This window comes from Acomys russatus, chromosome 1 (assembly GCF_903995435.1).
Source record: "Acomys russatus chromosome 1, mAcoRus1.1, whole genome shotgun sequence".
Classification (NCBI taxonomy): domain Eukaryota; kingdom Metazoa; phylum Chordata; class Mammalia; order Rodentia; family Muridae; genus Acomys; species Acomys russatus.
In genome coordinates this window covers 26500809-26526888 of record NC_067137.1, presented here as the reverse complement: position 1 = coordinate 26526888, position 26080 = coordinate 26500809, and the positions used below count along the sequence as shown (strand labels likewise).

The 26080-nt window shown below is 45.6% G+C and overlaps 1 protein-coding gene across 1 annotated transcript in view; it reads left to right on the top strand.

Moving 5' to 3' along the window:
* Nucleotides 1-218: 218 nt before the first annotated feature.
* The window catches only part of Klhl29 (kelch like family member 29), a 272542-nt gene continuing 246680 nt past the window's right edge, over nt 219-26080 (top strand). Inside the window, exon 1 of the mRNA XM_051143236.1 lies at nt 219-584. The gene's annotated coding sequence lies outside the window, so the exon portion shown is untranslated. The remainder of the gene's footprint in view (nt 585-26080) is intronic.

The window sequence follows — 26080 nt, the reverse complement described above, 5'->3', positions numbered from 1 at the left end:
AAGGGAGCATGGTCCCCGCGCCGCGGCCGCGCCAACCCCCGCGCCGCCGCCGCCGTCGCCGCTGTCCCTGCCACCGCCGCTCTAGCCGCAGCTCCAGTCCTGGCCGCGGCTCCCTAGCGCAGGTCCGCAGCCCCGGCCATCGCCGAGCCTGAGCTCAGCCCCCGCCCGGAGCCCGAGCCCCGAGCCCGGAGCCAGCCCCAGCCCCGCGGCCGCCGCGGCTGCGGGGAGAGGGCGGGGGCGATGCTGCCGGAGCCGCCGCCGCTGCCTCCGCCTCGATGAGAGCCGCGCTGCACCGCTCATAGCCGCGCAGGCTGACAGGCAGAAGGACTGACTTCCCTCTCCCGGGCATCCTCCCTGGGCTGCCGGGAGGCGGCGGCGGCGGGGGAGGAGGAGGGAAAAGGGGAGAAGGCGGAGAGCAGGAACGCGAGGAGGTGGACCTGGATCCGTTTCTCCCGGCCAGGACGCGAGCGGCCCCAGCTACCGCTACCCGCCGGCGCCGTCCCCTATCCATCAGCCCTCCTGCACCCATCCGCGACCCTGGGCTCTCTGCGCGTCGGGCCGGGGCCGGAGCGGCGCGGCCGCAGGTAAGAGCCGGGTCAGGTTGGAGCTCTGGGGATGTGGAGCCGGGCGGTGGGGCCGGAGGGGGGCGGGGGGAAGCCAGAGTCCTGGTAGCTGCTGGGCCAGGCAGGACTTGGGAACCGGGCCCGGAGCCCCGAAATGCTGGGCTCGGTTCTGGCAGCGGCGGTGGCTGGAGCTGGAGCCTCCCGCGTCTAGACTCGTAAGCCTGCAGAAGCCCTTGCGCCTGCGCTGCTCCGGGGATGGGAAAAAAAAAAAAAAAAAAAAACGGGGGAAAAAACTTCCTGCCCCCGGGTGTGTTATGCAGGGAATGCTTACAGGCACTGCCGCGGTAGTCGGAGGTGCTGGAAGCAAATACGATGCCGGAACCGGGTAGCACTGGGCCGGGCCAAGCAGTATGCGCCCTTCTCCTGGCCACCACCCCCTGCGCGGCCCAGGGCCCCAGCAGTGCCGGGGGCCCAGGAAGCACTGGAGAGCTGGTCCCCAGGGCTGCTGAGTGCCCTGCCGGTATAGGAGGTGCGCGCCTGTGTGCCAAGGGAAGCTAGATGATGGGTTCTGCCCCTTGCTTTCTCACTCAGCATTTAGGGACTGGGCTTCTTCACTGGATCCCAAGTAACTTTCGAGGTGAAAGATCTTGAAAATCATCTGGATGGAACCCACACAGACCGTGTTGTGACCTCCCCTTATTCCCTTGACACCTTGTGGTTTCCAGCGGGGGTTGGAGGTGGGAGGACAGCTTCAGGGATTCGAAGGGCGGGGAGGTGGTGGCGAGTGGGGAGGGGTTGTTTATGTGTGGGATAGTGGACCCTGAGACACGTAGGTAGGAGTGTGGCCGCGCGCCCGGACTGCCACGAGCGGTACGGGCTAGCCGCGGGCTCACGTCCGGGTCTCGGTGGCCTGGAGCTGGCCGAAAACAGGAGGGTTATCTGTGGTCGCGCTCGGCTGCCCGCGCTGGGCAGTGTCGGCCCCAGGCCCCAGGGGAGAGAGGCGTGCTCTCTCCAGCCCAGATCTCGGAGCCCAGAGCCCAGTTTGGGTCCGAGGCTGATCCCGGGGCAGGTTCGGTGTATGTTTCCTGGGGAAAGCAGAGACGCACTGCCTGCCTGCGGCTGTTCTCAGTGGAGCGGGCTACTGCAAAGCATGAGTCTTGGATGCCTGGGTCCGCCTGCTGAGAAGCCCGTTCTCTCTCTTTGCTGGCCTCTGGAACCGAAAGGCAGCAGCGGTCAGTTGACAGATCTCCCACGGGTCCCCAGGGATGAGGATGGGTGAAGAGCAGCCGGTGCTGCTACACGCGTGGCTCTGCGAAGCGTATCCTCTTTCCCTGTGGTGTTTGCGACGCGGCGCGCCCGGGGCGAATCGCGAACGCAGATATTTATGTAGCATTAGGCGAGACCTCTTCGCCGGAGGGACTAGACGTGGAGGACGCCAGGCTGCGGCTGCCGAGAAACTTCCACACCTCAGCTCTGGGACACTCAGCTCTACCACTGCCGGTTCCGGCCCCTCATCAGTTGAGCCACGCTAGGATTTGGACTCCTCTTGCAGTGACAGCTCTGTCCTGGTTACAGCTGTATTTATCCTCATTTCATTCTCTTTAAAGCCATTTGTCTAGTCACTACAGAGTTTCTCCCCTGCCGTGTGGTCTTACTGCTAACTCAGCCTGGGGAGGGCAGATTTGAGAAATTCTTTCCGTTCAGGATGAATGACAGCACATTTAATTAGCCTACCTCCTTCCTGACTTTTTAAATTTAAATTAAGGGGGGGAGATGGAGAGCTAACTTTTTAATTATTTTTCACTGGGGGGGGGGAGATGCTGAACCACTGTATAGATTGTTCATCCTGACACTTTGAGAAACGTATGTGATAAGCACAGAATAATTTAAGGGTTGGTTGCCACGCATGCATTACGGAGCAGTGTCTCAGCGTCTATGGTCCCACATATTGTACTGGAGTGCATTAGATTTACCACCTTGCTACAAATCAGGAAATCAGTAGCATGTGAGCTCTTAAACCCTATATGAATTTAATAATGTTTAACTTGGCTTATGGGCTGATGCATTTAGCCAATTTTTAATAACTTTTCTGCACAAGGATCTTACTAGTCCACGGTTCAGAAAAGCATTGTCTTTGGTCCAGTCTTTCCATTTTTACTATAGTTGTGGAAATGAATAGGTCTCCAACTTTCATTTGCAAGCAACAACCCAAACGAAATGCCTAAGAGTTTTACTGAAATAAAATATCCTATGGTAGCCATGGAAACAAATAGATTAAGGGTTACTGGTTTCTTCTTTATGTGGTGGGGGTGGGGACCTAATGTTGGGTCTCTTGAGTTATGTTTCTAATGTTTCTAATGATGGTCACACTCCAAATACTCAGTGTGGGAGATAAGCCACACCAGAATTCAGTTTTGTTGGGGGTTTATTAGAACAAAGACTACCGAGAAGCCCAAGAGAATGACTTCTGCTAACTGCGGCTCCTCACATCCAGAACGGAAATGCATAAAGGCATTTTTGGGTTTTTGTTTTGTTTTGTTTTGTTTTTTTCAAGTAGATGAGACTTGAGTCTGCATTTTTTTTTTTTTTTAAGACTAGAGGATGTATTTGGCTTGTAAGCCATTACTAAAGGAATCATTAAATCCAGTCCCTATTTTCTAGGAATAAGCGTGTTAGAAGTGTCGATGTTGGTGTAGATGGAGCGTCACAGTTACTATCAACACCTGTCAGTCCAAGTGAGGCGTCTCATTAGTCTATTCAAATCTTGCCTGTTTCAATATTCATACATTTCCATGGTGATCCATTCTGGCTTCGTTTACTTAATCAACCTTATAAATCTTTGGCGTCAATTTCAGTTGTGCCATCTTTCCCCCCTCCCATTTATCATTTGATTTGGCTGCAGCTCATTCTCCCTTAACTACTTCCCAAAAGTTTATTTGATTCCCAGTAACACAGAGATAAAAGGGTTAATGCAGATAACACCATCAGTATCTTACTTGTTACAACTGTGGGGGTGTGTGTGTTTGTGTGTCTGTGTGTGGGGGATTGTTTTTCTTTTTCCTTCCACAGGCTTACTATAAAGCCTTCTTACTTAATGACCAAAAGATGTCAGTTTTAATCTAACAGAATTGACTAAAGTTTTGCCTTCCTGCTTTTCTCTCCCTTTCCTTTTCCCTCTTAACCTCTTTTCTCACCCCCCCCCCTTCCTTTTGTGGTACAAAGATTCTTTGTGTCTTCTCTGTTGGGCTTGAGGAGCCATCAGAGCCATGTATCAGAGTCCCTCTATAAGACCTTTTTTCTCCCAGTAATGGATAGAGCCAGAGGTTCCAGAACGCCAGAGGATTTCCCCAAATACAAAATACATTTAGTCATAGCGCACAGCCCCTAGGATCAGGGTAACATTGTAAGTCCTCAGAACAGGCAGTTTTACTTAACTGCAAGCGATGATTTTGCTCATCCGCTTTCAACTTTGCTTTCTAATGATGCAGTCCCAAGCTAATCGCAGCCCTGTATATTTCAGAAATATCAAGGCAAGCATTTGCACGCTGCTGACTTATTAGGATCAGGCAAAGTAATTGGAACACTTAAGTTCAAAGTCAGAAGGAGAAATGGAATTATAGCCAGCCCTATGATTCTATAATCAGTCAACTAAGCGCCTACTTGGGGGTAGGAGGAGGGAGAAACACTGTGAATAAGGAATCCAGCCTTTGAGGGCCGCAGATGAAGCCACACTGGTGTAGTTACAGTAAGGTGACTAGAGAAAGAGACATCTCTGTAACAAATATGCCCTCTCAGACCTTCCTTAGTGCTAAACACAGCTCAACACAAATGTTTAGAAACCGGGAAAATATTTCTACTAAATACAGATGAGTAATTTTCTATGGCTAAAAAACAAAAACAAACAAACAAAAAACCTAAGGTCCCCACAAAGTTCTTCATATGCAATGACTTTTACCCTAGAAAAATGGTTAAAATGATGTTGGTTGGTAAGGAGAGGTATATATTAGAATTCAGCACTAGAACCTGGGATGAAAAATGCTGAGATCACAGCCATCTTAACGTCAAACTCCAAAGCTCTCCAACACTTGCTCTCCTAGAGTCAGAAAGGCAGACTCTGCACTCTGCGAGGAAGCCATCTGAAACCAGGGCAATTGAAGCTTCAAGTTAGGAGGAAGCCAGGTGATCACCAGAAGCTGCAGCAGAGTCACTGGTGAGACGAACTTCATCATTCACAGGCATTTCCACCTTTAGGGTGGGAAAGGAGAGAGTTCTCTCCGGTGAGGCAGAGTAGCTCTGTGAAATACAAATGGTTCCGGGAGGCCATGCTGCAGCTGCACAGATGACTCAGACATGGAAACAAGAACCCTGGAGCATGGGCCCTGCAGGGGATCTGGGTTAGCTGAAAAGGACAGATCCCCAGCCGCCAAAGGCTACCACTGGCCCTACAGGTGTCTCTTTCTAGCTTTCGTGTGATGAAGTGCCGAGACCTTTAAATCATTGGCCAATTTGGGGTAAACATACATATAGACATATAGACATGTATTTGTGTTTATGTACACAAATATGTACTGTGCCACTTTTAAAAGTCATGATTTAAAACAATAACCCAAAACTTAGCACCTTCACCATTTTTATGTGAACAGTGTCGTGGTATGCTCATGTTACTGAAACTTGCTCATCTTGTGGTACGGAAATCTTACACCCCTTAAGTGCCAGTGTTTATTCTCCTCTCTCCATGCTGGGCAGCCACCATTCTATTTTGTGTCTCAGTAAACTTGACCATTTTAGATACTGCATGTAAATGAAATAAAACATTCGTCACTTCATAATTAGCTCATTTCATGTAGCATCATACAATCATGCTTTCATCCATGCGGTATCATATGTCAGAATGTCCTTCCTGAAAGACTGGTTAATATTCCATCGAGTATATGTATTTTTTTTTTTGTTGTTGTTGTTCATCTGTTGGTGAGTGTAGGGGTCGTTTCCACCTCTTGGCTACTGTGAGTAATGATACAGTGAATTTGATTGTGTAGATACCCTTTGAAATGAGGCGTTTCATTCTTTGACGGTATGTACGCAGAAATAGGATCACTGCATTCTGCCACATTAGCACTAACAAATATGGGTCTCTCGTTTTAAGAACTTGGTAGGATGCAGTCAGTCGAATTAATGTCAAACGTTGAATGTAATAGGTTATCACTGACATTTTTCTTTCTTCCTTGGTGTGTGCATCCCCTTGCAAGTCTAGAGGCTGTTTCCCATGCTTTGCTTTGGCAGGGTTTGGCTGAATCTCAGTGACGGTGTAGGATGGGTGTCTGCAGGGGTCTCATGTAGATGTTGGGTTCCACTCTCCGTGTAACCTTGGGGCGAGCTTTGTCTCACAAAGCCTCTGTTTATAAAAACGGGAGGAAGCACAGTGGCTGTGTGGTGCTAGAAGGGACGCCGTTGAGCCCGTGAGATAGTTTAGTGAAGTTGTTCTCAACAAGGGTTGCATATCCGTGGTTTACATTACAATTAATAACAGTATCAAAATTACAGTTATGAAGGAGCAACAAAAATAATTTTATGGGCAGCACAACTTGAGGAGCTGCATTAAAGGGTCAGAGCACTATGAAGGCTGAGAACCACTGACTTATACTTGCTGCCAAGCCTGAGGACCCGAGTTGGGTCTTCAGACTCCATATGGTGGAAGGAGAGAGCAAGTCATGCATTCCGCCCCTTTGCGCCTCAGCCTGCTGTGGCACATGCATACACAATTAACATTTTTTAAAAAAGACTCAGACACAAAAAAATAAATTAACTTAAAATATTTTTTTTCAAAATGAAGAGGGAACCCTGCTAAAACCTGTACCCCCCCCCCCCAGAGAGAGAGAGAGAGAAAGAGAAGGAGAGAGAAACAGACAGACAGACAGACAGACTGACTGACTGACTGACTCTGGAACATGGACATTCAGAGAAGTGAAAGCAAGTCATGGAGTGGATTGAAATGGGACACTGAGCCTCCAGGTGTTGATCTAAGTATTTTAATGATATGTCAGGGTGTGTGTATGCTGCAGTCTGTACGCATTATATGATCATATGAGTTCTGAAGAGCATAAGATGATTTGCATCACAATTCCAGCAGTTCAAAATACCCTTCGTGGATTGGATGTATGAATTTTTAATTACATTTTTAGTATCATAATTTTAGCATTGTCTTGGATTTCAGAGGTCAGCTAATCTACCTATTATTCAATCAGTAAACCTTTCTCAAGCCCCAGTAATAAAATAATAATAGCTTCTGGCTATGGCTGCCCACCATATTTTAGTGCTTTACATATATTATCTCTAATCCTCATATCAACACCATGAAGTAGGGATTATCTACACTTTACAAATGACAGTGAAGCACAGAGGTAATCAATTGGCCTGTACTCACAGGCCCAGCCAGCCACTGATGTAGCCAATCAGACTTCTGAGTTCGAACACAGAGCCCTCAGCTACTAATTCTCATGTGTGTGTGCATGTGTGTGTGTGGCGGGGGGGGGGGGTATGTGCACACACGTGTGACAAAGCTGCACAATGCTGAGGATGGAACTCAGGGCTTCATGTAAACTAGGCAAGCACTCTACCAACCAAAGCACACCCCCAGACCTCTGTACATTTCTGACAGCACACACAGAGTCTCAGGATAATTGTACCAGTTCCCGCTGCCTTTCGCGTGTGAGGGGTACTTTTAAATTTTATTTTAAATTTTAAATTTTATTCCCTTTTTTTTTTTTTTTCCTTTTTGACCCGAACTAGCATAGAACTGGCTATGTAGAGCAGTCTGGCCTTGAACTCACAGAGATCCTCCCACCTCGGTCTCATGAGTGCTGGGATTAAAGGTGTGAACCACCATGCCTCACTCTTGCTAGTTAATAGTTAATGGTAACATTAGAAGGAATGTGAGTGTAAGACTATTGACCTAGTCTTGCCAACGCTCACTGTCAGGCTTAGATTTTGCATTGGTCTACCTGGTTCTATTTATTCATGGAAGACCAATGAGAACAACTTTCATATGCTTGAATGGGACCTGTTTCCATAGTGAATCTGTGTAGAAAAGAAATAGCTGCAAGGAAAAAAGCAATAGAGTGAGAGTCAAGGATATACTTAGACCTACTAAAGACTAGCTGGACTTAACTTTTTTTTTTTTTTTTTTCATGTCAGGATTGTCTAGCGCAATGTCTGGCATTAACTTCCTCAGTGCAAATGTTTGCCTGTGTGCCTTTCTGTGCAGAGACGGTATCAGGTGATAAACATCAAAGCCTACGACGGTTCAGATTTGCTTTTCACTCAGTGACTGTGTAGTTACATATTCAGAGTTTGTCATTGTGTAGAATTTTAGATACTATATTTGGGCCTATATCTATTAAACATGCTTGTTGATGAATTCTAAGTAATCTAAATGGAATCTTGGAGGATTTATGACTTGAGACTTTGAAGACTAATTTTCTCTTGGAACTTACATCATTCCCGTGATAACTAGAGCTGTCTGGGACTTTGGAGAGCCCACACAGTCTTGTCTTTCACAATGTGCTCACTTGCGAAGTTTCTTCCCTGAGCAGATTTTTAAAATCTGTGGTGTCTCAAAAACTACATTGTTTTAAACAAAAAATAAATAAATAAATTAAATTAAATAAAAATAAAACCACAGCAAATTGCAGAGACAATCATGGGAGAAGAGTAGCCCTGCGTCTGCCATCTATTCCTCTTCTGGTTTTATTCTTTGTGGTGTGAGTCTTCTGGGAGACAGGAAAGGGCATGTACAGAGCCCCCAGCGCCGCCACACAATCATCTCTGCTCTCTCTTTTAAGGCTTCCAACTCAGGTGCATCCATGCTCACTGGACAAGGGGTATTCATTCAAGACCTGAGGTCAGGCCTGTGAGGAAGCCATCACACAGGCAGTGCTGGCTGAGGGCGTCCACTGCCAAGAGCTGGCCGTCTCTGGGCTGGCAGGCCCCTCCTATATGCCTACCCAGCCAGCACACCACCCGCCTTCCCTTTGCTGCATATAGAACAGCAGTTCCCAACTTTCCTATGATGCCACCCTTTAATACAGCTCCTCATGTTGTGGTGACCCCAGCCAGAAAATTATTTTTGTTGCTGCTTCATAACTTGTAATTTCGCCGCTGTTACAAATCGTAATGGAAACAGCTGTTATTTCCAGTGGTCTCAGTCAACTCCTGTGGCAGGATCATTCAGCCCCCGAAGGGGTCACGACCCACAGTGTGACAACCTCTGAGATAGAGGGTAGCTGGGGGTGGGGGTGGGGCTCTTTATCCTTAAGGCGTCCAAGTTTGAGAAGATGAAGAAAAGAGCACACGAGAGGATGCTGTGGCTGTTTTCTGAAAATCAAATGCCAGCCGTAGACTTAGACTGAGTTAAAGACTTAATAGCTTCCTTTTTGGTCATTTAGTAACAATGACAAGTGTCCAGGAATAGTGAAGTTTGGGTTTGAGAAAAAAAATGAAACAATGTTGCCTTTTTTCTTTCACTTTCTTTGTTCCCTTCTAGCTGGAGACACTGGCTTCTGAATCACAATGGCTATTAAACCACCAAGGGTGGGGGGGGGTGCTAGAGAGATGGCTCCGTGGTTAAGAGCGCCGTCTGCTCTTCCAAAGGTTCTGAGTTCAAGTCCCAGCAACCACATGGTAGCTCACAACTATCTATAATGTGACCTGATACCCTCTTCTGCAGATAAAGCACTCATATACAATAAATACATAAATTAAAAAAAAATAAAAGCCACCGAGGGGAACCTGACTGATACATGTGCCTTGAGCATAGATGCAATTCCTGTTTGCAGAGAGGCACCAAGAAAGGAGTCCTCCTTGTCCTGTGCTGTCTTATCCTGTGGCTCACCTTGTGTGTGAGTGACGTCACTCCCATTTTGTGGATGAATTAGAGAGGCAGACATGTGCTTAAGGTCAGATCAAGTATGGGAAATGGATATAAGATATTCAGGCCTGTCATCTACACACTGCCTGCCTATAGAGAGAAGGGAAGGCCAATATGCCTTCTGTAAGGACTCTAAATGGCCTATTGTATTATGAAAAATCCTCTCATGTTTAACCACATGGCTTCCTAATTACCACGGGTGATATTATAATAAGTAGAGGTCCAGTTAATTTTCTCTTCAGGTGTAAATAAACTCAAAGAAACAGAAAGACCTAGTATTGTACTTTATCACCTAAAGAGATAAAGGTGTGCCTTTGTCATTAGACCCAGGTTTGGCTTGGCACATCTTGATAGTTACTGGTCACCTACACTGTAGAATCTCTGGTCTACTTGGAAATTGAGAGATGTTGCCCTGACCCCTGACATCCATTCACCTGCTGCCATTGCTCAGTCTCTCCAAGCCAGTGGAAAGGTGTCGGCAGTGGTAGCTTTCCAACAACACCTGGTGCCAAAGTAAATGGAGAGTGAGCTGTTAGAACCTAGGGTTGCACCTCACGTTGCTTTGGTGATCAGGAACACACTGGATGGCTCCTCTCACTGAAGTAAGCAGATAGCAGTTGGAGTAGTGTGAAGCGCACATCAACAGAGCTGTGGATGGTGGTCTAGCTATGCATGGTAGGACCACGTTTCGGTTGGTTTGTTTGTTTTTGCGATGTGAGGGAATCGACCCCAGGGCCTTGTACATGGTAGGCACATATCACTGAGCCACATCCCCAACTCCACATGTCAGTTCTTGACAGACTGGAAATAAAAACAAAAATCAAGATCTGGGGGAGATGGCTCATTGGGTAAGAATGTTGGCTGCACAGGTACAAAGGCCCCAGTTCAGGTCCCTGGTACTCAGCGTGTTGCTATATGTTCCCCAGTGCTGGAGAAGAGATGGGGTGGGGACAGGAGGCTTCTTCCGCTTGCTGGCTGCTAATCTAGCGAAGAGGGCGCGCTCCAGGATCGGCAAGAGAGCCTGTCTCCAGAGAGAAGACAGAAATGGGTAGAGTACAACACCTGCACCCCCCCCACACACAGTAAACACATGAAACTTAATGCACGTAGAAACACAGTGCACACATGCACACACACAATAAAAACATTAGAGAGCAGAGAGATGGCTCACTGATTAAGAGCACTAGCTGTTCTTCCAGAGAACACGTAGTATCCACATAGTGTCTTAACCCTCAATAACTCCAGTCCCAGAGAATGCAATGCTGTTTTCTGCCCTCCACATATACGAGGTACACTGGTATGCGCGCAGACAAAATACCCATAGACATAAAATGAATACATTTTTAAGTAAACAAAAATAAAATTAAAAAAAAATCCTACACCTCTTATTATCAGATAGAGATAGAGAGCACTGTAGGAACCTAAATATAGTTGTTTGGTCAAAGCATGGGCAGGATTTTAGAACACTTGGCACTTGGAATCCTTTATTATCAAGGCCAGGTTTTCCACCACTGGGGGTAACAACAGGTGGGCTGACTTCTGCCTCATCCACTAGTGCCCAATTTAGCAGGGGCAGCTGCCTGCTGTCTTCTGCCTAGCACATGATTACCATTTCTGGTAACTGCCTTCATATGCATGCTCAGTGGCTTCTCTAATGTGGCCCTGAGGATCCTAGCTCAGGCACCTTGTAATGCACCCACCTACCTCCACGTGAAAGCCGTTCTGTTAAGATGCCTTGTCTTGAACTCTTGGGATTTAAGGGGGGCCGGGGGAGGATATTTCATCATTGAGTTTGCTTATTGGAGTAACAGAAGGAAATTTATGATGACCTTACTTACAGAGCCTGAATTGGGTTTTCTGAGCAAACTCAAGGGCTCTGGAGTTTGGGGAAGTGCAAGGGCCACATTTAGAAACTAGACTCGTTAGACCGGGAGGCCCCGCGTGCAGCAGTGTACCTAGCCTGCCCTTTTAGTGAAGAGCTTTTTTTGTGAGTGGAATGCTATAATCTATTTGGTTCATGCTGTTCCAACCAGCTTTAATCATCAAAACTGGAAAAAATATTCCAACTGTGAAAGGAGCACCGCTCTTGCTAAAGCCTCGATGTGCCACAGGGACACGCCGGAGCCTCTCAATCCACCGGTCCACGCAGCGTGCTGTCGAAAAGGAGCGTGGCTCACTTCATGCAGTGTGAGGCAGCTGGCTTTTTCCACGGTGAAATGGCACAAAGGCTTAACAGTTTCTCTTCACCCAGAGGAGAAAAATGATTTTCCTGGAAACCATATTTGAAGAAGTCATGTTTTGCTCTGTACAGTCTTTGCCTCTCTTGTGATGGGGAGGGGCATTTCCTCACCAGCCCCAGGTGTCTGACTAGGTCTGCTTGGGCAGCCCTGGTTTAGAAGTCAGATGGTACAGTAGACAGAGTACCCAGGAGAGGAGAGATCTGGCTGAGAGACTGGCAGGCACCATGGACTAGGACACAGAAAAGAAGGAAGCAGGCAGACAAGTGTACCCAAAGCAGCCCCTGCTGCTACCTGGCTGAGATAAAGATACATCAGATTCCCATTGGCTGTGAGCTGTATCCTCAGGCAAGCGTTGCAGCCCAGGGGTCCAGTTGAGGAAGGTGATGAGCTGTTACTCCAGCTAAGTTCTCCTTCCAGACCGTGAGAGGCCATGGTGGGCTCTCCTTACATTCCAGAGCCTTGGCCCTGCTCTGGTTCCCACCTAAGGATTTAAAATTGCAATTCAACTCTGCAGAAACCACAAGAGGAGCTGACGTTAGGAGTCCTAAGGGAGGCTTTGGGGGTGGGTGGGCACTCACTGAACTGCGAAGTCACAATTCAAGGGCTTGTCATTGTTTTTATTCTTGGTTTGCCTCCCAGAATGTGTGGTCTCCAGACAGTTTCTTTTTTTCTTTTACTATCTAGAGTAGACACCTGGGCCACTTAACTCTCTTTGGTCCCAGGAAAAGGGAAAAGCAACTTACCACCTGGTGCTTGTTTCCGTACTAGATGTGACCCATGTGCCCTCTGGGATCAAGAGCAGGGTAAAAAAGAATAGGGACAGAAAATTGTCTAGAGACTGAGCATGTGACAAGGAGGGAGGGCAGGATGCTGTTCTCGGGACTTCCTGGTAACAGCGAAAAATTGTTCGACTTGACAACGGTGTGATTAAAGGATGAGCTAAGGGATCGAGTACGTGTTTCTCTAGAGGAGACAGCACAGCGCCTGCTAACACTGAAAACCATATTCAACGCCTCAATGATGAGAGGAAGGCACTTCAGAAACACGGTGAGATGCCACACAGTGCGTATTAGGATGACCGTTATCAAACAGAAGCAGCACATACCAAGTGTAGGGGAGGGTGTGGGCAACTGCAAGCCTCATGTGCTGCTGGTACAACTCATAATGGGGCAACCACTGTGGAAAATACAATAGATCCTCAACAAACTAGACATAGAGTTATCACATGATCTAGCAGTTCCACTTTTGAGCATCATCCACAAAGAAGCAAAAGCAGAGACTGGACCATGGTCCCGTATACCATGCACCCCGCCACCCCACATAGCAGCAGGAGTGGTCATGATTTCCAAAAGTTGAAGTAAACATGTACATCAGTGGAAGCAGTACCTGCACAGTGAGGAATAGCACCTAGCCTTAGGAAGGAAGGGAGTCCTCTCACATATGGGAAATGTAGGGGCATAATAGGTGAAATATACCAGTCACAAAAGGACAAATGCTGTGTGGGTCGACTCGTATGAGGTATGGAAATTAGCCACATGCACAGGAAGAGAGACAGAACAGTGGCAGTCAGAAGCTACTGTTTAATGGATTAACAGTTTCCATTTGGAAAAAATGAACGTGTTGTGGAGATGGCTGGTAGTGACCTTTACCCAAGAAAGTGAGTCTATGAAAGGCCGCGGAACTATATTTTGATAACTGGCTGAAAAGCTAGATTTTTTTTTTATTCTTTGTGCTTTATTGTGATAAAAACAGATTTCCAAATATTCCCAACTGACTCTTTTTAAATTAAAATTCATATTTTATTTCATGTATATGAGTGTTTTGTCTGCGTGTGTATTTGTGCACCACATGTATGCAGTGCCCAAGGAGGCCAAAAGAGGGCGTTTGTTCTTCTGAGACTAGAGTTAACATACAGTTGTAAGCTGGGCTGGAAATCTATCCCAGGTCCTGTGGAAGACCAGCCAGGGCTTCTAACTACTAAGCCATCTCTCCAGCCCCCACCCAGACTGAGTCTTTCATTGCATCATTTTCAGAATTCATTTTGGGGAAAATAAGTTTCAAGAGTTCAATAATGTTTATATGGTACTTGCTGTATACCTCGTCCCAACCCCGTGCTGGACATGTATTTATTTGATTTATTTTGTGACAGTTGAGGCAGTATAATGAAATTCATAGATCGGAATGTTCATTACACCAAGCTTCAATAATTGCAAATGCCTACGTGGTCATCACTCAAAACAATAGAAGGCTTTCGCCGCTCCATAAGTTTTCTTGTGCCCTCTCCAATCAGTCTTCCTTCCTAGCCCAAACACTTTCTGGTTTGACTTACTGGATGGCCTGCATACTTAGAGGTAAAGGCATGTTGTTGATTTTTCTCTCTGGAAGGATAACAAGAGGGCCAGATGCTTGCGTTGCTGCTGAGCAGACATTGCCTCCACAGGAACCTAAAGCAAACTTGGGAGGCCCCTCAGTAATTGCATGGGGATAAGGACTTGATGGGTGGCCTAACATGTCCCTGAACTGTAATAGCTTGATACACCCACTTATCCCCCAGATAATTCTGTCAGTTACCCACAGAACTGACCAGACAGACACCCATCTCCTGCAGGCAGAGGGGTCAGGTGGCCAGTCCAAGGCTTAGCCTCTTGGTTTTCGGCTTGGGCCTTTGGGGCTGGTTGAGACATTCTTTGGGCATGTTGATGCCTTTAGTTCTGGAATGAAGCACGGGGCCCAGCTCGGCAAACCAAGGCCTGGACACAGGGGACTCAGGGCAGAGAAAAACACCTGCTTTTTAAGAGACTTGCTTTCCTGTAGAGGCTGGAGGCTCAAAAAGGTCACTGCTGAGCAAGAGGGCCTCTAGCTAGCTGCCTAAAAGAACTCAGTTCTTCTTCCTCTGCCCTGCCCCCTTTCCGCTTTCCTGTCTGCCTTTTCTGGTCCTGTTCACCATTCTAGGCTGGTAGGGACTCCCTAGTACAGGAGGCTGTTTCCCCTGCTAGAAGCCCCCTGCTGGCCTGCCTTGCGCTCCTGGGGGAAATGGTGGCCTCTGCTTTTGTGTGTGTTCCTTTGTTGATTTTCCTCTAAAGATCTAGGCCAATGCTTGCGTATTACAGTTTGAACACAGGAAGCTGAGAAAAGGTTGCTATGTCTAAGGTGGGTTAGGTGGAGCCAGAACCAGTCCCAATAAGCTAGCACATGGAAGAGCCAGGAAACAGCCAGGCCTCACTTCCTCAGCTCCCTGCACTGCTTCCAGCTGTCCTGCGTGGAAAAGTGCAAGCCTCTGTAGAATTTCTTCTCTGAACCTGTTAGCCGCAGTCACATGCAAATAGGGATGATTTCTTAAAGCCTGTGACTTGATAAGGGATCCCCCTTCAGCAGGGCGTGAAATGACTTTGCATCTGAATCAGACCCAGGAAAGATAGCCACTGGTCCATTTTCTCACAGGCTGGCCTGTGGCAGGCTGTGCAGTTCTTGGGCTCCCTGGTCAAGTCCAGCCTGTGCTTTGCTCATCTTGTTCCCATGCCTCTGCTTTGAGTTCCCGTCTCCCTGGTACCCACCGGAGTACTGTTCTGCCGTTCTGCCTGGTCATGGACCATAAACTCCCGGCTCATCACTGGAAGAGCTTGTTCTTTTTCAGGTGTTCAGTACAGAGGTGAGGTTTAAATTAAAAAAAAAAAAAAAAAAAATAGCATGAGAGTTTTTCTCCAGGAGCTTCTTTGAAAATTGAGAATGAAGTTTCTAACGTGACTTTATCATATGTTTGGTTGAAAGAATGGTTTTTTAATTATGATGGAAACATGATTAATATTAAAAGAAACCAGAAACATAATTACCAGTATACGATGATGAAACTGAAGCACATACACAAAAAAGATGAAAATACAATATAATGCTAATAGCAACTGTCTCCCCACATTAAAAAATTCCAATTATTAAAATAATCCTTATTTTTTTTTATTCTGAAAGGAAAACTTACCTAGCCCAGGAATGAAACGTTGCTGTAAAAGAAGGCTAATTTCTCTACTTCTCTGACCCTAGAGTGGGCAATAGGTGGCTGTGTACAAGTCCACATTAATCCTAACAGAAACAGGAAAATGCCATCTCATAATATAGGGGAAAAACTTAACCAGCCAGTTTTTTTTTAAAGGAAGGAATCTTAATCAGCTTCACATAATCTACTATATAAAATATGTCCAGCACAGTGATCGAAGTCTCCCCTTAAAAACTAATTATCCAGGGTTCTTTCCATTTTAAGTCTTTTAAAAAAGTCAGGTTTGTGGACTGTCTTAATGGTAGCAAAGCACACTTCAAACCTTAGGAGCTTGCCTCTCACAGCGATGGCAGGGTTCTCAAATAACTGTGCCCCCAAGTGGTCGCGCCGACCTGTAAATAATATCCAGCAAAAAATGGTTGCAGTTAACCAGGTCTGGGACTGTAGAGCTTGCAATTTAATAACCATAATGAAAATAGCAATATGGTAGAAAGGAAAAAAAAAAAAAAAAAAAAAAGAAGTAGAAAAAGGGAGGAAGAACCCCTAAATGTGGTGTGGTGTGGTTGTGTATGTGTGTGTGTGTTTAACATAGTGAAAGAGGGAAGAATTGTTTCAATGTTTTCCTTCTTGTAGCTTCTTGTGAAAAGGATGATTAGCTATGAGGGGTGTGTGTGTGTGTGTGTGTGTGTGTGTGTGTGTGTGTGTGTGTGTGTGTGTGTGTAAGTAAAATAATGAAAGGGAAGGATTGTTTTCCTTCCTGTGGCTCCTTGGAAAAAAAGGGTGGCTATGGTGTGTGGGTGTATGTGCGTGCGTGCGTGCGTGCGTGTGTGTGTGTGTGTGTGTGTGTGTGTGTGTGTGTAAAATAATGAAAGAGGGAAGGATTGTTTTCCTTCCTGTGGCTCCTTGTAAAAAGGGTGGCTATGGTGTGTGGGTGTATGTGCGTGCGTGCGTGTGTTTGTGTGTGTGTGTGTGTGTGTGTGTGTGTGTGTGTCTCGGGCGGGGCTGGTCAGCAGAGCTGGAGTAGGGACAGGCAACTCCCCTCTACAGCCCCACCACTAGACTCGGGAGGCTGCATCCTCTTTCTTGGGAGCATCCTCGGTGCCTTTGACAAACTGCTTCTCTGCAGCAATAGCTCCATGATAGTCTCCTTGGCAGACTGCCAGAGGCTGTGAGCGGACCGAGAATTGTGTTTTAATAGAAGGCTTTACCTCTGATACAGATTTAAAATGAGGAAGAAACTTTCTGTTCCTCAGCCGGAGCAAAATGCATTTTGCTTCTTGTAAAATGCAAGTGATTACAAGCTCATCTTACATAATTTTATTATTTTCAATTGCTGCCTGTCAATCTCAGGTGATGGGTTCCTAGGAGCAGAAAGGAGGCAGATTCTGAGTGATGATTAGGGGGAGAAAAAAAAGTCACCCAGTCATTATCAAATTGCATAGAAGTTTAGAAAAGAGAATAATTATCTTGGTAACGCCGCAGATCAGCAGAACTTGCTGAGTTGGATGCGGCAGACGTGATCTTCAGTTCATTTAATGGCTTCTCGCAAGATGTATTTGTGCTTTAACAAAGGGTTGGTATTTGAGAATTAAAAAAAAAATACATCTTCAAATCAAATGAAGGAATTCTCCTGAACAACCACAGTTTCATAAATCTGTGACACTGCCGAGGTGGTCCACTGTCACGCCCACAAGAGGGCATTTTCTCATCAACTTCTGATAAAAGAGATTCGTTTTTTAAAGGGAAGTGGGGAGGTCTGGGGTGAAGATAGTGTTAATCAGGGGGAGAGGAGGAGGCTGGAGAGCTGCTTGCCACTGAGGCATGTGTCCGGCCTCCAGGTTCCATGTCCTGCTGTGTGCCAGCCCGAATGCTCTTCCTGTGTGTATTCACTCTTTTTTCAAATGTCTTAGTCCCGCTGTGACTTGGTCTGAAGAATCCTTTCCAAGAGTTATCTCCAGACCCAAGATCCAGAGGACTCCATGTAAGGAGTTTACCGCTGAATTTGAATTTTTAGAATTTTGAGACTCAGGTCAAAGACTATCAGTACAGGGAGCCTTCACCGCCTTCAGCTTCCGGTCTCGTCTCTATTTATTTGACCCACATTTATCAAGTATCTACCCCATGTCATTATTAAGTCCAAATAAACTTATCTGCATGGAAACATACAGTCTCCATAGGAAGACTTGACATTAAAAAAAAAAAAAAAAAAAGAAGAAACAAAAAGTAGAAACCATCCAGAGTGCAGTCTAGATAATTGTAATTACAGGAAAATATAATTGGCAGAGGAAGAAGATGGTATTGTATTGAGTAAGAGATGCTTCTCTGACGAGCGGCAAACATTCCAGTTCTCTTTAATTGGCACTAATATTTGGTTTGCAAAGGTAATAAATTATTTAAACTCTCTCTCTTCCCATTAAAAAAAAAAAGGTTAGCCTTAATATTTATTCTTTTATGGAGCTGGAAACATGAAAGATAATAGAAGCAACATGTGATTGTCAGGTATCAGTTTGAGAAATAATCTTAAAAATTCCCCTCTATACCTCATTATTTCAAAACACAGTATACATTTTTCACTAATGAGTAGGAAGGCTATAAGCCCAGAATTTAGAACAGTTAAATCAATTTAGTATTTTGGAAAATTTACCACATCATCTGTAATTTTCTTACCTCTCTCTCTCTCTCCCCCCCCCCCTTTTTTTTTTGTTTGTTTTGTTTTGTTTTGTTTTGTTGTTGTTGTTGTTGTTATTTCTTCCCAGACAGGCAGCCAACATTCAGGTTCATAGCTTCTGCTCATGATATCACCTCTGCCATCCCCCTCCATGAAGTCTAGGCCACACTCAGGGATGGCATTTCTGTGGGCACCAGTTCTGCCAGCCACAACATAGGAGGCTCCAGGGGAGGTCTAAGATCTTGACAGGGAGTCCAGTCCAAGAGCCATTATGTCATAAAGAGACACAGGAGACTTTCTGAAGCCACAAGTCAAAGTTTCACTTTGTTGTTGTGTATTTACTCTGTGTTCGGCTGGGCACAGGCGTGCCGCAGTACACGTGTAGGACTCAGAGGAGAACTTTCCACAGTCAATTCTCTCCTTCTACAATCTGGGTACCAAACTCAGGTTGTCACGCTTGGCGGCACGTGCCATTACCTGTGGAAGTTCCAAGCTGCACTTGGAACTTCGTGGTCTGACCGAGTCAAGGACTGCTTCACGGGAAAAGTATGCTTTGGCCTCGGCCTTAAGGGATCGGCAGGGATCAGGAAGAGGGGTGTGGGAGCAAATAAACTCACTGTGTAAAACGAATGTGGAACATATTTTGATGCGTAAAGTAGAATTTTCAGGTCTGAAGTAATAATATCTAGTTAACCTATGGTCTGGAGATAGCCATTATTAATATATCTCATATTTTCTTCTGGCCTTCGGGTTTACATTTCTCAACAGTTACCACCAGGATTGCCTATGAATTTTTTTTTTTTTTTTTTTTTTTTTTTTTGCATCTTGCTTTTTCAGTTCAGTGTAAGATAAATATCATGCCATCATTGAAAATAAACCCCAAGCTGTTACTCAGCCATCCACATTGCTCATACCTGGTTTTCCTCTCCTGCGCCACTAAGGTGGCGGCTATTCTTACATACTGTTTTGGTTCACAATTTTGGTAACAGGCAGATCTGCAAAGACCCAGTTCTGAGGGCAATATCCAGCATGTCACTGCACCCGGATCTATGATTGAAAATATTAATATGAAAATAATAGGACCAGGCTATGGGATGGTTGAGTGTTAGCGCCATGTTCGGATGGAATTCTAGAAATAGAATCACCAAGGTTTGATCTTTTCAAACTTATGCAACCTTCCAATTATAAAAGTAATGTTCTTTATGGGAAAATTTGACAGGAGGAAAAACCAAGCACAATCTTACCACTCAGAGATAAAAATAATTAACACTTTACAATCTACTATGTTTTGCCTTCAGTTGAATTGGGGTGAAACTATGTATCATTTTATATCATGCTTTTTCCCTTCTGCATCTTGTATTGATTGTGCCATTCCTCATTCAGAAAAAAAAAAATCTTAGAAAACTGTAGTTCATTACCCTAATGCATCATGTTTTATTTAATTTCATATTGTTGGCTATTCAGAACATGTGGTTATTTAATACTGTAAAATTTTACTATAAAATACACTGCAATAAGGTAGTGTTGAACACATATCTGTGGACACTTTTCGAGTATTTCTCTAGGAGTAATTCCTGGAAATAACAGTTGTCATACAGAGGCAGGCATATAAGGAAGGGCTGGAGGGCTGGGGTCTGTCAGCACCACGTCCAGCCACCCCACCACCGTAAACAGCATGAACACATGCTTTGCCCGACTCCTGCCTTTTGTAATTTTTAAATTGGAGTCTGTTAGGTGGGTGAGTAATGGTATCTCGTGGCCTTACTTTGGATTTCCTTAATTACCAGTGAGCTAGAGCATTTGTTTCAGCATTTATTGACACTCCTGTCCTTTGCTTTTCTTCTATTTATATTTATCCTTTTTTTCCTATTGATTTATAAGAACTCTTTATGCATAAGAGGATATTAACCTTTTGGTGTAACACTGGAATATTTCTCTGGTTTGTCATTTGTCTTTGAAATTCATTTATGGCTTCTCCAGTGCGTTGAAGGCCTTATTTGTTATGTCCTATTCATCAGCTTTGTGTGCCAGTCCCCCCCCCCCCCCCCCCCCCCCCCCCCCCCCCCCCCCCGCCCATGCTTACAAGATCCTTCCCATTCCTGGTTTTAGATTTCTGTTCATTTGCATTTTCTTCTACTTGTTTGAGGATTCATTTTGCACATTCAACTTTTTGTCCCGGTTTCTCTTTTTGTTCTGCGACATAAGAGAAATTTAACTTTTTCTTAATAGCTAATTTTTGCAGCCCTGATTAAGGAAGGATTTTTTTTTTTTTTTTGCCCCATTGATTTAAATCACTGCCTCTCTTACACTAGATTCTTGTAGGCAAGCCTGTATTTTTAAACCCATTTATTCCTTCCATCCTGGCCTAGTACTAAACCACATTGTTTTAATTACAGAATTTTTATTTGTGTATTAAAGTCTGGTAGTACAGACTATCTATGTCAGTATTATTTTCCAGAAATAATTTTTTGGCTACTATATCTGACACAACTAGCCAACTAATTGAACTTTAGAACCGTTTTCCCCCCAAAACTAAGAAATAGCTTGTTGAGTTAGCATAGCATGATGTCTGCCTGAATTAGACGGTAGCTATAAATTGATTTATAAAGAATTGACATCCTACTGACAATATTGAGTCTTCTCCTTCAGGAATGTGCTCTTCCATTTACTTGCTCTGTTTATTTGAATCTGCTTTCATATGCTCTGTAAACATCTGTACGTTTCCTCATGTGAGCTCTGCACTGCTCTTTAAAAACCTCATCCCTAGATGTTGGACGGAGTGAGATCTCTCTGTCTCACCTTGATTTCTAATGACTCATTACTGACAAATAGGGAAACTGTTAGTATGTGTGTTTTTTTTTTTTTTTTTTTTTTTTTTTTTTTAATTGCTGAGTTTCTTTGGGCTGGGCTAGGCTTTTTTTATTTTTTCTTTCTTTCTTTCATTTTTTTCTTTTTTTTTTTCTTTTTTTTTTTTTAAGTGGCTTTTCAAGTCAAGGTTTCTCTGTGTAGCCCTGGCTGTTCCAGAACTCGCTCTGTGGACCAGGCTGTCCTCAAACCCACAGAGATATGCCTGCCTCTGCCTCCTGAGAGCTGAGATTAAAGGAGTCCTGGGTGCATAGCTAGACTCCAAAAAGACACTAATAATTTTGCTGTGTGTTCAGTCTATAGTATCTGGAAAATCTGGTGTCATAGTTTTTCAAGAGTCTGTATTTATTTGGAAGCAAAGGGCCTCTCATGTCTTGTACACATTTCGATGCACTCTGGCTTTCCTTGAGACATACCATCTAATCGTGAGCAGTGCTCCCCTCAAGCAGGAGACAGCAATGGTGACTCTGATGGGCTGAGAGGGAAAACAATCTCCAGACAGGTATTTGGGGTGCACAGCCCTGCTTTGTGTGAGAAGAACTGACCATAAAGAAACCCCTGGGATCTGGCTCTACGCGTATGTCCCGGGATGCGCAGAGAAAGCTTACTGATGTTAGCATTAGATTGCACATTGCCCAGATGTATGCTCACAGCCACTCAGGCATCCTTTGCTCCCGGAGTTGGTCCCCAGTGGATACTCAGAATTGCCATTCTCAACACAAAGGGAACCAACCCCTTGAAGGGAGTAACAGAGAAGAGCGATGGCCAGAGATGTGACTGTACTATCAAAACACCCCTTCCCAGGCTCGCTTGGTGTGGTTGCCTTCGGGACATTAAGGCTTCTTCTCGGGAGTGAAGAAAGAACGAGTTTCTCCCAGCCTGATTCTCCCTGGCATATGGCTTTAGGTGGGGGTGGAATCTCCCCTCATCCCACACAGACGGCTTGCGAATGTTCCGCTCGCGTGCATTTCCTCTGTTGGACGAACAGCTCATCTTTTTTACTCTTTGCTTTCCATGCCAGTTTGGGAAGGTTGTTTTTCTCCCACTTGAAAATCTTCCTCGGAAGGGATATGTTGCCATCAGCAATGCCTCTGTGTTGTAACTATCTCCTGGGAAGCCAGACTGCGAGGCAGCCGTGTCGCCCCTCAGCAGAAACCCAAATCCATTATTTCGCACTTCAACAAATATCTGAGTGCCTTCTAGGTGCCCAGCACTGTGTGCGGCACTAAAACCGGACCAAAAAAAAAAAAAAAAGAAAAAAAGAAAGAAAGAAAGGAGAGCTGGTTCTTTCCCTTAAGGACAGTGGTTCTCAGCTTCTAGGTCACGATCCCTTTGGGTGTTGAAAGATTGTTTTACAGGGGTCGCCTAAGTCCATCAGAAAATGCATAATGTGCAATCAGATTTACATTATGATTCATAACGGTAGCACTGTGACAGTTATGAAGTAGCAACAAAAATAATCTTATGGTTAGGGATTGCCACAACATGAGGAGCTGTATTAAAGGTCACAGCATTAGGAAGGTTGAGAACCACTGGCCTAGGGGCTTACAGTTGGCTAAGGGAAATAGGTGTTTCTATCGGGCCGCATTCACAGCACTGCCACCAGGAAGGAAAGTACGCTGTGCTGTTACAGGGAGCCTTGCCTGTCTCAAATTCAGAGAGTGGGCGGTGACTGATCTGAGGTTTAAAAGAGCTGCTAACCTTGATTTAACTGTTACAGCTGAGTTTTAAAGGGCAGGTGTGCTGGATGGAGCCGTGGTTCTCAGTCTTCCTAATGCTGTGACCCTTTAATACAGTTGTTCATGTTTGAGTGACCCGCCCCACCCCCCCGCTGCTTCCCCACCACCGTAAAAATATTTTTGTTACTTCAAAACTGTAATTTTGCTACTGTTAGGAATTGTAATGTAAAATCTGTGTTTTCTGGTGGTCTTAGGCAGCCACTGTAAAAGAGTCTTTTGACACCGGAAGAGGTCGCGCCCCACAGGTTGAGAACCACTATGCTAGTGGTAGGGTCAGGATAGTGGCCTAAGCAGAAGGGGGCCCCTGTATGGGAGAGACTACGGGACATCCAAGCAAAGGAGAGAAGGCTGCTGAGGCTGGGCTGAGAAAGCAAGGATTAATTTGACAGGGAGAGACCACTGAAGAGTCTTGCTGGCCACCTAAAAAATCGATCTGTCTTTATGTAAGAGTGTGGACTGATTTTTGCTGGCTTTTAAGAATGTGTCACTTTGGGCTGCTAAGATGGCTCAGTGGTAAAGGCACCTGTCTCTAACAGACCCGGCTGCCTGAATTCAATCTCTGGGTTCCACATGGTACAAGGAGAAAAACAAGCTTTGCTTAGAGCAGGGTTGAAGGAGCCCAGCCCCTGGGCTGCATGGTAGGATGAGGAGAGCTGTCAGATGTATGAATCTCGCCCTCACTCACAGGAGCGAGCAGGGTCAGAGACACACATTCCGATAGACCCCCCCACCTCAGTTTGGGGGGCATTCTTAGTGCTAAGGGGCATGCTACTGGCTCCTCCAAGGACTGTCTACTCTCTAATTCCCAGAGGTGAGGCTTTCCTGGGCATGAAGGTGGATGGACATTTCCTGTGTACCTTCCACCATATGCAGCTGCACAAGGCAAAAAGGTAATGAAGTGGTCGTAGACACAGGAAGCACAGAGCTATAGAATCCTGGCTCCCAACTCCTGCTCACTCTCCAGACTCCCAAGGCCTCCTTTGGGGGATGATCCTGCGTTCAGAGGGGGAAACCAAGGAACCTCCCTTTCCCCTCTTCTCCCCTATCCTCAGCTCACCTTCCTCCCCTGCCTAGTACAGAACCATGAACTTTAAAATATATTGATGATATTTAAACATGTTCATAATATAATCTTGTTACTTAGGCCAAGAGGAAAATTAAGTTTTCTTGAATTTGAGATCATTTATACATTGGGCAGTCAATAAATACTCATTAAAGTCCAGCTGTGTTCGAGGCATAGTATCATGGATAAAAATGGGGAAGAAAACACACACACACACACACACACACCATCTAGTACAAGGCAGGAGACAAAAGACAAAGCTGATGGGATTAGAATATTAATGTAACAAATATTGAAATGGAAGGGTACTCAGAATCCCTTGTGAGGCCAGGTGAGGAGGTAACCGTTCGGCTGAGCAGAAGGCAACTAAGGATACATGTGATTAACAAGGAGCCAAGGGTAAGAAACGGGGACACATGAGGGCAGAAGAAGCAGGAGGTACTCAGGGCAGGCAGAATGGTGTCCATGGCCGTATACCATGTCTCTTGGAAAGGGGTGTGTGAGGAGAAGCAGGGGGCCAGGTAACCCATCGTGGAGAAGATACAAGGATGTGGGCTATGACATCTAAGCAGCCAAGGTGAACAGCGTCCAGTTAAAGCCAGACCTCAGGAAGAGAGCCCACGAGGTCGGCCCGATTTCCTTCTGCTGTTGCGTATGCCAGAAGACTTTTCTCAGTCTCGTCGCTTCCTGCTGTCAGGAGATGAAACGAGACAAAAATATCCTCACTCTCCTTGCACTGGGGCACGGAGGCTTGGGCTTGGATTTTAATAGGTACTGATAACATCTGATGTCACTGTCCCCAGATGTGAAAATGGCAGCTCCCAAGTGTCAGCAGTGTTGAGTGATTGACTCTGAGGGCCTCCTCGGGCTATTTTGGCAACGTGAAGATAGAGTCTAATCTGGTTCACGTAAGCCAGTGCACAGGCCCAGGCTCGTAACTAACAAACTGGGGAGGAGCCAAAATTTTAGGCTTGGGTATTTTCCGACTCATGTTGACATTGGCGTGACCTCTATTTTAGTTCCTTTTAGGCTTCTTAGGAAGTGTTGCAGGGCAGTTGGAGCTGGCCTTCCTCTAGCACTTTGAATGATGCCCCGGCCTGGCACGCTGAAGGGTTGTTGAATGACCAGGTTGTGCCTGGCTCTTCTCGAAGACCGTCCATAGCTGAGGGGTTTCAGGATTAGTGAAAAGAAGGCCACACCATTGCTCAGAATCCGTGCCCCAGCAGAGTTGGTGCATCTTGGGCCACAAAGAAGGGACAAAGATAGGAATCTGCCTAACCAATGCTGATAGGTGGGTCACTCTCCAAAGCTGAAAAGAGGCAAGAGGATTACAGTCTTGGAAAGAAAGGCCCGGAATTCTTAGACAGAGTAGAGCGATGAGAATCGGGGACACTGAATGCATCGTGGACCGGATGCATCTTGGAAAGTTTCCCAAACACCTGGGGCTGGACAAAAAGTACTTCTTAGTTTCTTTAAAAGCAAATCATCCTGCATTCATCAGATTGCAAAGGAGAAAGTAGGCGCCAGTGTCAAGCCAATGCAGGGAGTCAAAGCACTATGGAAGTTCTCTTCCAGGCTGGCCAGGCTGGCAACATGACGTTCTGGGGAATCATTTCTCTTCTCTTCAGGTAGCTTGTAACCCAGGTATCCATTTGCAAATGGAAAAAATGTCCAGTGTTGGGCCTGCCATGGGAGATGGCTGGTTTGGGGCTGGCCCAGGCACCCTTTTCCCTGACTGGTGGGCAGTTTCTAAGTCACCTTTAATGTTGTAAACCACTGCTTGTCACCTCGCCAAATTCCCATGCACTTACTGAAAAAGTGATGCACACACTAGATGCTTTTGACATTTGAAGATTGCTTGCTTCTCTGGGCAATTTTCTTGTTTGCCTTCAGGAAAACGCCTGTAGTTCTCAATTCATTTGGGGGAAAGGTGAGGCTCAGGAAGCGTGTAAGAAGCTGGTAGAACTATGAAGGGGTCAAGACAAGTGACTTGTGGGATGTAGGTATGGTGTAAGTTTTTTGCTAATACAC